Source organism: Amyelois transitella, chromosome 17, assembly GCF_032362555.1.
Source record: "Amyelois transitella isolate CPQ chromosome 17, ilAmyTran1.1, whole genome shotgun sequence".
NCBI classification, from domain to species: Eukaryota; Metazoa; Arthropoda; class Insecta; order Lepidoptera; family Pyralidae; genus Amyelois; species Amyelois transitella.
In genome coordinates, this window is record NC_083520.1 from 9,587,494 (window position 1) to 9,601,695 (window position 14,202).

Here is a 14,202-nt window from a genome sequence, read left to right on the forward strand (position 1 = left end):
CCCACGCGTCATAGATTTGAGTAACAAGTGCTACTCCCGCATCATTGGTGGACTTCCCGGCAGTGAACCCATATTTTTGGGAATGGAAAATGTTATTGATTTTAAAATATTGTTGCATTTGATTAAGCATCATCTTCTCAAACACCTTGCTCAAAACTGGCAATATAGAAATAGGTCTATAATTGCCAAGGACTGTTTTCTCCCCTTTTTTGAATAAAGGTATTAATTTACTACATTTCATTAAATTTGGAAAAATACCCTCATCAATACATTCATTAAATATAAAAGCTAGATCAGATGCAATAATGTCTATGATTTGACTTATGATACTAACAGATATACCCCAATGGTCTTCAGACTTTTTCAAATTAAGTTGTTTGAACGCCTTTAATATATTATCAGAGTTAACATATTTAAATTTAAAGACAGATTTGATGGGAGTTGTGTTATTATTAAGATTATCTGACTGTATGATTAAGATTCTACTCGAAATTAACGCGGACGAAGTCGCGGGCAACAGCTAGTAATAAATAATAATACATAGATAAACATCCAAGACCCAGGCCAATCAGAGAAAGTTCGTTGCTCATCATGCCCTGACCGGGATTCGAACCCGGGACCTTTGGTAAGGCAAGCGCACTACCGCTGCGCCACAGAGGTCGTCAAAGCTGTTTGACCCAACGATAGTAACTAAATCGTTATTTATTTCGAGCTAATAGCTGAAAAATATAGAAAACTGGATTCTGGTCTAAATATTTGGCAAAGTTTTGTTTACGTAAAAAATCTTCGCGTGGGAACGAATGAATGCATTATAGAAATCGATAACAGATTTCAATCAAATTTTATTTAAGTATTTGAATGATTCAGACTTACTTTTAAAATACTGATTTATAGGCAGAAAGTTTTAGAAAATTTCGTGCGGAAGTGTTAGGTGTTTTGCGGAAAATTTTAATCATAGATGAAGTGTTCCCAAAGCTGTAAAAATATTCCTCATACGGAATACGGAACTTCATACGGAAAATAACGTCTATATCTCTTTCGGGGAAGACAGAGCCAACAATCTTGAAAAGACTGATAGGTCACGTTCAGCTGTTTGCCTCAATGAAAGAATTGCGATCTACAAGGTGAATCCCAAGTTTATAAGCATATCTCTTAGTCGCCTTTTACGACGACCATGGGAAAGAGTGGTCCTTTTCTTTTTTCTATTGGTGCCGGAAACCACACGGTAGATAAAAATATATTTATATATCTAAAGAAGGCAAATGCTGCTTTGAAAAATAAAACAAAATTTTTACATACACAATTAGAAGTTGCGTTGTGTTAAAACATAAGCGACAACATATAGAGATTACAGAAGAGAAACTTGTAATCCAAATAATATTATAAATGCCAAAGTGATTTTATTAGTTTGTTACCTCTGTATGCATTATCAACTAAACCAATCTTCTTATAATTGTACTTATATAAAAGTATGGAGAGTCATCCCGGTAAAAACTATAGTAACCGTCGGGTTTGCGATGAAATCTGTGTATGTCAGTATCAGTATGGATGTTTGTTACTCTTTCACGCTAAATCTACTGAACCGATTACAATTAAATTTGGTTTGTGGGTAGCTTAAGTCCCAAAATAACACATAGGCTACTTTCTATCCCAGAATTCCCGCGGGATTGATAGCGTTTCTATGCGGACGAAGTCGCGGGCGGCCTCTAGTATTAAGTATTTTCGTTTCACTTATATAGAAGTTTGATTAACGTATTTGTATTTTTATAAGATGGCCCTTGATATATCACTAACTGATCATCGTTGCATTGAATCAATTCCATCATTAAGCCAGTGAGCGTGGCCTTTCAGTCTTTGCGAGACTCTTGACTCTGTCTATGCCGTAAGGGATCAACACGTGATTATATGTATGGTTCAGATGATACCTGGGTTCCTTCACAAACATCAATCAAGAAGAGCCCGCCGTACCAAATTTTCAGCAAATAAAGATTATCTAACTGAAGTGATTTATCTTTGTACCCTCGCTATTTTATGAATGCGGCATCAGAATAACGACGTCAGCTTATTGTGAAGGGCGCAATTGTATAAAATGCGAACAATTATTCTAAAACTCTGGGGAAATTATTATGGGTACAGCGACCGAGTAATAAATATAGAATTTTTTTTTTGTAATCAAACTCCTTAATGATACTACAACGCTTTTTTTTCTTCCTCCTGACGTTAGTTCATTTTCAGGTCAGGTCAGATCTTCATCGCCCTGGAGAGAGGCTATTTATTTTTATTTTATGTGTTTAAGAAGGTTGTACGTTCGTGTGTACCTTGAGTTTCATTCATACATACATACATATAGTCACGTCTATATCCCTTACGGAGCAGACAGAGCCAATAGTCCCGAAAAGACTGAATGGCCACATTCAGCTGCTCGGCTTAATGATGGAATTGAGATCCAAATAGTGACAGGTTGCTAGCCCATCGCCTAAAAAAGAATCACAAGTATGTAAGCCAATCCCTAAGTCGCCTTTTACGACATCCATGGGAAAGAAATGAGTGGTCCTATTCCTTTTTGTATTGGTGCCGGGAACCACACGGCACAAGTTTCATTCATTCATTCATTATTTTCAAGACTTGACTCTGTCATCCATTTATAGAATAATAGTGTGGTTAAATATGTATGTACTAAATGTCAGTTGATGAATTAAATATCAGTTGAATGTCAATGGATGACGATTCCCAACAAACAAACGAATGTCCTTGTAATGACCCGACAATTGGGGTAATTGTAAAATAATTGCAACGTAAACACCGGCGGCTGATTGGAGCTGTGTTTGTAAATAAATCAGTATGATGTGTGAATGAAATCGGAGAATGATTGGGAATTGAATCGCGTATGTTGATGATATTATGTTATTCAGTTAATGGATTAGTGTAAATTATTATTTGCGTAAATATATTTATTTATTTTTTATTTTATTTTATTTTATTTTTTTTATATATATCTTTATATATATAAAATTCTCGTGTCACAATGTTTGTCTCCGTACTCCTCCGAAACGGCTATACCGATTTTAACCAAATTTTGCATGCATATTCAGTAGGTCTGAAAATCTATTTTTCATACTCCTAAGTGTTAAGGGTTGTCCACCCTTAACATTTTTTTTAACTAGAAATTACTTTAAAAATTATTAATATGGCAAAACAACGTTTGCCGGGACAGCTAGTAATTATATATATGTACATATAATAATAAGGCATACCTACTTGGGATTCTTCTTTTAGGGGATGGGCTTATAAATTTGGGAGTCTTCTTTTAAGCGATAGGCTAGCGTGGCCTTTTAGTCTATGCGAGATTTTTGGCTCTATCTAACCCGTAAGGAATAAAGACGTATATATGTGGATGTGTTAATAATTTTTCAGCCCACCTGGTTATTTTAGAACACTCGTTCTAACACAAATACTGTTGATTGATGTATCGCATGGTTTATATCGCTGAGTTGTGATGAGAACTTCCTTTTTTGGACGGTAACAAGTGTTTGGACATGATAAAGGATAACTCATTTAACAAATTTTCATCTTTTTTAGCATAATTTTGGTTGATGGAGGTTCTATCTCTTTTTCGTAAGAGACGAATACGGTATTAAGTATATCTACATTCGCTAAAGCGAACATGATCTAATCTGGCTCCAGATCAAATCCCAACCTGTGTTTTTAAAAACTTTTCATTGATTTACGTGGCATGTAAGTAATATTATTTACAAGCTCATATTTGCTTTGAAGTCAACAATTAAAATTCGGCACATAAAATGGTAAAAGAGAGAAAAAATCTGATAATTAATATGACACATGCATACATATATAGTCTACATTCCTTGCGGGGTAGACAGAGCCAACAGTCTTCAAAAGACTTATAGGCCACATTCAGCTTTTTGGATTGATGAAGAATTGAGATTTAAATTGTGACAGGTTGCTAGCCCATAGCCTAAAAGAAGAATCCCAATTTTAAAAGCCTGTCACTATTTGAATCTCAATTCCATCATTAAGCCATACAACTGAACGTTGCTTTTCTGTATTTTCAAGACTGTTGGCTGTATCTAACCCGTAAAGGATATAGACTTGATTATATGTAGGTATTTATGTAAATTTTTAAAAATTTTCCAGTTAAATTTTACTTTGTTATTTAAACTTTTTTGTACAAAATACGGATTTGACGGCCTCTGTGGCGCAGCGGTAGTAAGTACACCTGTCTGTAACACCATAGGTCCCGGGTTCGAATCCCGGCCAGGGCATGATGAGAAAAGAACATTTCTGATTGGCCTGGGTCTTGGATGTTTATCTATATAAGTATTTATTATAAAATATGGTATCGTTGAGTTAGTATCTCGTTACACAAGTCTCGAACTTACTTCGAGGCTAACTCAATCAGTATATTTTATTTAAAAAAAAAAAATGTTTAGGACAATTGGCGGAGTTAATGCTAAAAGCATTATCTACCAGTCAACCATTGGGTCTGACAGAGAACTTAAGCTAACTTGTACCTGTTACTTAATAATTACTTATCGTATGTTCGTTGACCTAAATTTTAAGTAAACATTAGTAGTATTGAAGCATATTTCCCGCATTTTGTTGTGCTCAATTAAAATTCAAATACATTTTAACACACTACGAAAGAAAGGGACGAGAACATTTTCAAACTTGAATCTCACCCTTTCATTTAAGACTTAACTGAAAATAAACTTTATTTTCAATACGCTAAGGTGGAAAATCGAGTAGAATATACCTTTTCAGTTCATTACAAAATGAAATGTTTCTACGTACACACGCACACGAATTCAAAGACGCATGCGCCCGCAAACCAATTCGAATACAGTGACGCGCAGATCGCCTCGGTGGGCGCACGCAGCGCCACCAAGCGAATATCACCACAAATCTAAACATGGGATTCGAATTTCAAAAGTGCCTCGTTTGAAAAACGAACGGAACCAACGGCTGGTTCGGTGAAGTGTTTATTTTTTTTGTTTGTTTTTTTTTTATTTTTTTTTCTGAATTTTTCATGCCAGCAGCGGCAGTGCGGCAGTGGCGTGCCGATTTTGTTGGACCTGGCACTAAGCACATTTGACACAGGTCGGTAAATTAAATTACTTTGTTGCGTGAAGGGGTGAGTGTAGTTTTAAGCAATTTCCACCATTTACTTCTCTGTTTGTGTGACGTGTTTCGCAGCACTAATCGCGGCCGTCAAATTTGCTTTCATGTTTTCCCAAAATTTGGGGAAGTGATTTGTAATTAGAAATTAATTATATGTTACCTTATGGAGGTCTAGGTTTATCTAGAAATGTAAGAATTTTCTGGAATGCCATACGTTTCTATTGATCTTAATTTAGAATTCTTATAACAATAAATTATAAAAGTAATTCTTATTAAATAGCTTTACTATTTTTGATACGCGCGTGCAGTCACGTGCATTTATAAGTACAGACTTTATCAAATGTCAAGTATATTATTATAAATAACTTTATGATTTTTTGGTTCACATTTCTCTTAAACAGTGTTTTTTTTTTACATTGTGTACTTGTATTATTTTAGAATAGCATTTTATTTTTACATTTTTTGGACTTCATCGAAACATTATTTTAGTACGATTTTCTCTATATCAAATCGATCTCAAAATATAATACTATACCTATTAATTACCAAAAGATTTTATTAACTCAATTCCACTCCGATTTTTTCAATTGATGTTGTGTTAGTCGTATTTTAGATATTAATATATACATACTTTACACGTCTTCGTGCCTCACCAGGTAGACAGAGGTCACTTAACTCAATTTTCTTTTCTTCCACCAAAAGGTTGACCGGAAGAGATTGCATTGGCGAAAAGTCCACCTTTGTACCATTTCTGCCTATTTTGTGCTGTTTTTAATGTTTTAATCTTATGGTGCAATAAAGAATTTATCTATCGATCTATGACAAGAGAAATTCAATAATCCATAATCTAACAACGTTCAAAGTAAATATTTTAAAAGTTGTGAATGTACTTTTGAAGCTGACTGTACATAATGTAGGGTCAAGCCAGTCGGTAACGGAAGAACTTTGTAAATAAAGATTTAAATATGATGATTTTCACAAGCACTACGGATATAAATAAAAACTATTTATATATTTATTAAAAAAAAACAAAAATATTTAAAAAAAAAACTCCAGATTAATTGTTATCGACGCACTTTTGCCCGCAACTGTACATCGTCAAATAAAAGTATTGACAAACTAACAATTTCACCGGCATCATGTTGTAGTAATAATCCCTTTAACATTTTATAGCGTCATAAAAAGTACTGATAACCCATTTCTTAACGAAAACCGCGCAAAGCCGTCAATTGATAAGCCTTTTCATTCCCTTTGCAGGAAAATTACTCTTTTCCTTGTTTTTTTTTGGGAATCTTTGACTGAAAGTAAGCTTTTTCTGGCTTTTTCTTCATTAATTCGTAAAATCACGTCTATATCCCTTGCGGGGTAGACAGAGCTAGCATCTGAAAGACTGACAGGCCACGTTTAGCTATTATTATATTCTACTCTCTTTCTTCTCTTCTCAGCTATTAATATTATATTCAAATAGTAGCAGGTTGATAGCCCATCGCTTAAAAGAGTCCCATGTTAATAAGCCTAGCCCTAAGCCGCCTTTAACGACATCCATGAGAAAGAGATGGGTCCTGTTCTTTTTTTATTAATGACGGGAACCACACGGCACTCGTTTCTTAAAAGTATCAAATTTAAAAAATAATAAATTAAACTTAGGACTTGGACATTGGACTGGCAACCTGTCACTATCTGAATTTCAATTCCATTATCAATCTAGCTGAACGTGGCCTTTCAGTCATCTCGTTATTGTTAAAGAAAGAGAGAAAAAATGTTTATTTGGTACAAAATACAAATTAAAATATGTATGACAGTTTACCGACAGATGCCATGTGGTTCCCGGCACCAATACAAAAAAGAATAGGACCACTCCATCTCTTTCCCATAGATGTCGTAAAAGGTGACTAAGGGATAGGCTTTCAAACTTGGGATTCTTTTTTAGGCGATGGGTTAGCAACCTGTCACTATTTGAATCTCAATTCTATCATTAAGCCGAATAGCTGAACGTAGCCATTCAGTCTTTTCAAGACTGTTGGCTCTGTCTACCCCGCAAAGGATATAGATGTGACCATATGTATGTATGTATATAAACATTAAAATATGACAATTTACAACCAAAAATGTACCAAAAAGGTGTCAGCAAGTGTCACAGTGTGAGCCGCGCCATATTTAATTAATTAAAATATTTAGTGGTATTTAAATTAAACATATACATATCTTAAAACATAGTTATCTTGTGCTCACACAAGTGCCAAAGCGGTAACCAGCTTAACTTTGACATAAATTAATGATTTGAACCTCCTTGTGAAACTTTGCTCAGCATCTGGTGTTAACGACCTTTGATGTCCTTCAAACTGAATTAATTATTCATGGTCGTGTTAATATTTTCACGGCTCATGTTCTAACGGGTTAATAGAGTGTCAGGATTTACCCTCAAAATAATTATAGTGGTAAAAAACATTATAATGCACTTATTTTTACTACGCTTTTATTAGCTTGGGTTGTATGTATGTATGTATGTATGTATGTATGTATGTATGTAACGGAATCTTTGAGCTTAATTTTCACTGATTTCTAAACGTCTGATCAACTTGAAACTTTGCACACGTATCAAGGACCGATGACAATGCAATATTTTGATAAGAGTTTCTCATTATCCTTAATAAAACTGCCAGGATTAATAAATTCATTTTTAGATCCTTCGTATGAGAGTAAGAGAGACAGAGATAGCACCAGTGCCAGTAATCTCCATACAAGAAACCAAGTTCTGACGTATAATGAGTCAAAAAGAGATGTAATATATTTCCATACAATGTTACTATTAACCTGATGCTTCTTTATTTCATCGCATTGCTCCATTTAGAATTACCATTAGAAACCATAGTAGAATTAGTAGAATATTTTAAAACAATAAAAAATATATAAGTAATAAAACAAAAGTAATAAATGAAAATTGAACAACTAAATTTACAAAAATACAAGAATAAAGTTACTACCTACAGAACTTTGCGATATTTAATACGTATTTAACATATTAATGCAATTCTTGAATTAACATTAGGTATCTTTTGCCTATTTATAATAGCAACACTGTAATACTTGTTTGGAAAATGAGTGACAGATTTTTATGTCAAATAAGTTTTGCAGTAAGTTTTGATTGAATTCGATTCGAACACCTGTAAACTTTCTTTCTGTTGTTTTTTACCGGTGCCTGTGTATTTACCTATTTGCACTTTGTTTTGTGCTGATAACTTGTCGTTATTTGGAGTTTGGAATCTTCCGTTGAGTCGAGCTTTGTTCTTCCGGATATTCGTGTGATTTTATCATCTGAGATTGGACTCTTGACTGTGTTTACTGTGTTGTGCAGATATTTTGAGATAGGACTCCTGTAAAAAGTACCTTATTATTTGAGATAGGAGTCCCAAGTTTGTGTTTGTTTTTGTGAAAGACAGATTTTACAACAAAAGTGCCACGATGTCTTCAGATAAACTTTGTTGCGTTCCTGGTTGTAAAGGCAGTGAAGGTATGATTGAAATATTTTTGTTCCTGTATCAATCTGCCTCTTAATCTTGTGGTTTGATTCCTGGCAAGGCCACAATCGAAAATTATTACGTTTGCTGGATAGTCAAAAATATTATTAACAGTGATTTATCACTATAAAATTCTTTTCAACTGGGTTTAACAATCATCATACATACATATAATCACGTCTATATCCCTTGCGGGGTAGACAGAGCCAACAGTCTTGTAAAGACTGATAGGCCACGTTCAGCTATTTGGCTTTAAGATAGAATTGAGATTCAAATAGTGACAGGTTGCAAGCCCATCGCCTTAAAAAGAATCATGATGATGAGAATATTATGAGATTTAATCCAATCAGGCCACATATAACTTTAAGAAAGTTAGTTGTGAAAACCTCCGGCGATGGGCGCATGGTTGCGAAATTCTTTTCTAGTAAGATAGTTATACCAGAAGTGTTAACTTCCAAAAAATAATTGTATAAAAAAACTAAAAAACTACCCGTTTTATTGCAAATCGAACTAAAAAATAGAAAATAAATAATAGTTTAAAAAAACTAAAAAACTACGCTTTTATTGCTAATCAAACTAAAAAATAGAAAATAAAAATTAATGACAAAGGAATTCAGTAGTAGCAAGTCGAACAATCAGTTATAGTCAGTTGTAGTAGTAATTACCTCGGATTAAAATTATAACAAAATTAAATTTATAAACAAAACAATTTAAATCAGAGTAAAAAGCGTGGGGTGCATTTTACTTCATTTTCATAACTCTCTTGTCATAAATATATGCTAATAGAATGATTTTAATATTTACTACATCAGGCACCCCACGCTTTTTACTCTGATTTAAATTGTTTTGTTTATAAATTTAATTTTGTTATAATTTTAATCCGAGGTAATTACTACTACAACTGACTATAACTGATTGTTCGACTTGCTACTACTGAATTCCTTTGTCATTAATTTTTATTTTCTATTTTTTAGTTTGATTAGCAATAAAAGCGTAGTTTTTTAGTTTTTTTAAACTATTATTATACATTTTAAGCAGTGTTGTAATTACTCATTTCGCGCCAATTTTTTTACATCTATTTTTTTTTTTTGAATGGCCAGCACAGACCATAAACTAAGTATATACTAACTGTTATTAAAGTTAAACTAAGTCAGAACTAAGTTAAACTTAGTCGCCTTTACGACATCCATGGGAAAGAGATGGAGTGGTTCCATTCTTTTTTGTACTGGTGCCGAGAAGTACTCGGCACATAACTAAGGATTTGTAAAACCACAAAATACAACTCTTTTCCAAAATACATACATGAAAAATGTCATTGACTAATTAATTGACTGACATAATAATATCAACTCCCAAACCGCTGGGCTGGGTCTAAATACTTGAAATTTGCCATTTAAATTTCTTTTGTCATCAAAAAGTGGATTTCCCTAAATTTAAGCGGGTCCTAAAATCAACAGAATCTTTCTACGCGCACGAAGCCGCCGTCGTTATTATACTTACCTTACGAGCGAAACAAATCATTACCAGTATCCATATACTAAACTCAGGGTACTTATTCAAATGAAAAAGATGGGCTAATTAATATAATTGGGCTACAAATATTCCTTCACCGGCGCCAATTAAAATAACGGGGCGCGTTGCCTTGTATTAAAAAATAACTTTTGTGACCTACTTAACTGCGAGGCTTGTTCTGTTTTGGGGTTCATTGTGAAATGGTTTTATAAAAAATAAATATATATATATACGGGACAAATTACACTGATTGAGTTAGCCTCGAAGTAAGTTCGAGACTTGTATTACGAGATACTAACTCAACGAACTACTATATTTTATAATAAATACTTATATAGATAAACATCCAAGACCCAGGTCAATCAGAAAAAGTTCTGGCCGGGATTCGAACCCGGGACCTCCGGTGTCACAGACAAGCGTACTACCACTGCGCCACAGAGGCCGTCAAGTTTTTTGAAGTGTTCCCTATGAACGTATTTATTCGTCTATGTACCTCCATCTTCCTCCTGGCTTTAGTCCTAATTGCATCCACAACACTCTGGAGAGGAGCCCGGGGTATGCCTTTGACCATGGATCCTGGATTGGGTGAGTCAGATTTTTACACGAAGCGTTTCTCATCTGACCTCCTCAACCTTTGCAGGAGAATCTAAACCGTATTGGATCGATCATGGTTACACATCCAGTTGCCTGAATGTGCAGGTTTCCTCACGATGTTTCTCACTCACCGTAAATCATCGGTTAGTATTCAAACTAATGTACATTACGTCAAAAATAGTCATTGGCCCATGGCCGAGATGGGATTCGAACTGGTGTCTTTATGCGCATCACGCGTTTTAACCAGGCACCTTACCGATTCGACCACCGACGCTTAAGATTATGACGTACATACATACATATATATATATATATATATAATAAAGTTTTTATCTCTTACGGGGTAGACAGACTAAAAAGGCAATGAACACGTGCAGCTGTATGGCTAAATGATAGATCTGAGATTCATACATACATAAATAATATAATCACGTCTATATTCCTTGCGGGGTAGACAGAGGCTACAGTCTTGAAAAGACTGATAGGCCACGCTCAGCTGTTTGGCTTTATGATGGAATTGAGATTCAAATAGTGACAGGTTGCTAACCCATCGCTTAAAAAAGAATTCCAAGTTTGTAAGCCTATCCCTCAGTCGCCTATAACGACATTCATGGGAAAGAGATGGAGTGGCTCCATTCTTTTTTGTATTGGTACCGGGAACCAACTATACAACCACACAATTTGAGATTAAAAATACTGATAAATTGTTTAGCGCGTTATAAACCCATCGTCTAAAAACCCCCGAGTTTATGAAACGATGATTTAGCTGCAATAAACCCGACCAAAGCATAACCAAGCCCGCTAATACAGCAACAATTACCTACCGTTTCGGCTAATGAGTATTTCATTATGAATATTTGATTGATTCCCTAATAATGTTGGCGCAACAACTGACAATGGCGGGCGATCAATCAGAGCGGGCATGATTCACGAAAAACTTTACTGAATTACTGAAATATAAGACGTTCGCTCAAACTTCGCTTTTATTCATTCAGTCATATAGTCACGTCTATATCCCTTGCGGGGTACACAGAAGCCAAAAGTCTTGAAATGACTGGTAGGCGACGATTAGCTGTTTGTCTTAATAAAAGAATTGAGATTCAAATAGTGACAGGTTGCTAGCCCATCGCCTAAAACGAGAGTCGTAAGTTTATAAGCCCATCCCTTAGTCGCCTCTTACGACATCCATGTTTGTATTGGTGCCGGGAACCACACGGCACATTATTTAAACTTAGATATAAAGTAGATAAAATATTCTTTATTGTTAAACGTGTTAATTATTTACATCACCTTTTGTGCCAAACATACATACATACACATAATCACGTCTATATCCCTTGCGGGGTAGACAGACCCAACAGTCTTGAAAATACCGATAGGCCACGTTCAGCTATTTGGCTTTAAGATAGAATTGTGCCATACAGGTTTGTATCTTAAACAAAACAGTTTAAAATAAACAAATTGATCCCCCGTCCATGAAACTGGGCCGGTTTACCATTGCCTGTTTATTTTAGTGATGTGCATCTGGTTTTCATCGTGGTATTGGAATTAGCTACGTTCCTGTTGATTTATCAGTATATAATGGAATTGGTTTCAAGAAATCGTCCTTTAGTCTAACGATATTTGACACGTGAAGAATAACATTAGCCGAAGTCATTATTTGAATCTCAATTCTATCATACAGTCATACAGCTGAACGTAGCCTTTTTAAGACTGCGGGCTCTGTCTACCCCGCATATCCCAGGAATATAGAGCTGACTATATATATATGTATGTAAGGTCAGATTTATGATGCTATGTTTTTTATATTGAAGTCAGTCACTCATCCAAAAAAGTAACCTATAAATAACCGCAGTTCCTCCAATTACTCTTATCTCAACCAAAAATAATAGCCATTTATAATAACTCGTCCGAACGCTGTAAAAAACGCCCGTTAAATTCTAAAAATAACGTAATGGACAGACACCCGAATATTTTATATGCCAATAACATTTAATTTGGTTGTAGAAAGTGGCTATTCGTTATTTTATAACTTATAAACGCTGTATAACGTTACATGCGGTAACATGTGTGGTTGCATTAAATATAAACTACTTAGTGGTTTGGTCATATGGAGAGGACGAATGAAAGCAGGTTGACTAAGCAGATGTACAAGGAGAGTGTGGAGGGAAAGGTCGGAGTGGGAAGGCCTAGACGAACGTATCTTGATCAAATTAAGGACGTCCTGACAAAGGGTCAGGTCAAGAGTACCCGAAATCGCCGAGCTTGCATGAAGAGAGTTATGAATGTGGATGAAGCGAAGGAAGTGTGCAGAGATCGTGGCAAGTGGAAAGAGGTAGTCTCTGCCTACCCCTCCGGGAAAGAGGCGTGATTTTATGTATGTATGTAAAGTTTCCCCCGCCCGCCGCGTACGGTCTTTGTCTGTTCTTCCTCCTGGTTACATCTTCACCACCTCTGGAGAAGAGTCCGGGGTACAACTTTGACCATGAATCCTGGATTGGATAAGTCCGGCTTTTACCCGAAGCGACGACCTCCGTGATCTTTGCTGGGGAAACCTGAACCCGTATTGGATCATTCATGGTTACACATCCAGTTGTCTGAATGTGTAGGTACATACATACATATGGTCACGTCTATATCCCTTGCGGGGTAGACAGAGCCAACAGCCTTGAAAAGGCTGAATGGCCACGTTCAGCTATTTGGCTTTATGATAGAATTTAGATTCAAATAGTGACAGGTTGCTAGCCCATCGCCTAAAAAAGAAGTCCAAGTTTGTAAGCCTATCCTTTAGTCGCCTTTAACGACATCCATGGGAAAGAGATGGAGTGGTCCTATTCTTTTTTGTATTGGTGCCGGGAACCACACAGAGTATATTTATTTTTATTTGATGCACCTCTCTTGAGAGGAGCTCGGGGTGCACATTTGACCAAAACATCCTGGATTGAAGTCGAAAAGTCAGGATTTTCAAAAAGGCTGATAGGCCGCGCTCAGCTATTTGGCTTAATGATAGAATTGAGATTTAAAAAGTGACAAGTTTGTAAGCCTATCCCTTAGTCGCCTTTTTCGACATCCACGGGAAAGAGATGGAGTGTGAGTGACTCTCTCTCTTTCCCATGGATGTCGGAAAAGGCGATTAAGGGATATAAAATTGGATTTCTTCTATTAGGCGATGGGCTACCAATCTGTCACTGTTTGAATCTCAATTCTATCATAAAGCCAAACAGCTGAACATGGTGTACTGGTAGTTTGGAAACTGTTGGCTCTGTCTATCCCGCAAGGGATATAAACGTGATTACAGTTATGTATGTCTTGACGTCTACAGCATACTCGTATTGATGAATAAAATTTTACAATAAAATGGTAAGAAGTATACCTAATAATACTATGAAACGATCCAATACAGGTTAGGTTACCTGTAAAGGTCACCCGATCCAAGATC

At 35.6% G+C, this 14,202-nt stretch overlaps 1 protein-coding gene across 5 annotated transcripts in view; it reads left to right on the plus strand.

The window, feature by feature from the left end:
- Positions 1-4,875: 4,875 nt before the first annotated feature.
- Positions 4,876-14,202, plus strand: part of LOC106137784 (potassium voltage-gated channel protein Shaw) — a 67,366-nt gene continuing 58,039 nt past the window's right edge. For 4 of the 5 annotated variants that reach the window (XR_001228697.2, XM_013338691.2, XM_013338693.2 and 1 more), the window contains exon 1: positions 4,876-5,118. The gene's annotated coding sequence lies outside the window, so the exon portion shown is untranslated. Of the gene's footprint in view, positions 5,119-8,234; positions 8,651-14,202 lie in introns of those variants that run through there. The other variant, XM_060948859.1, reaches the window with a different exon arrangement.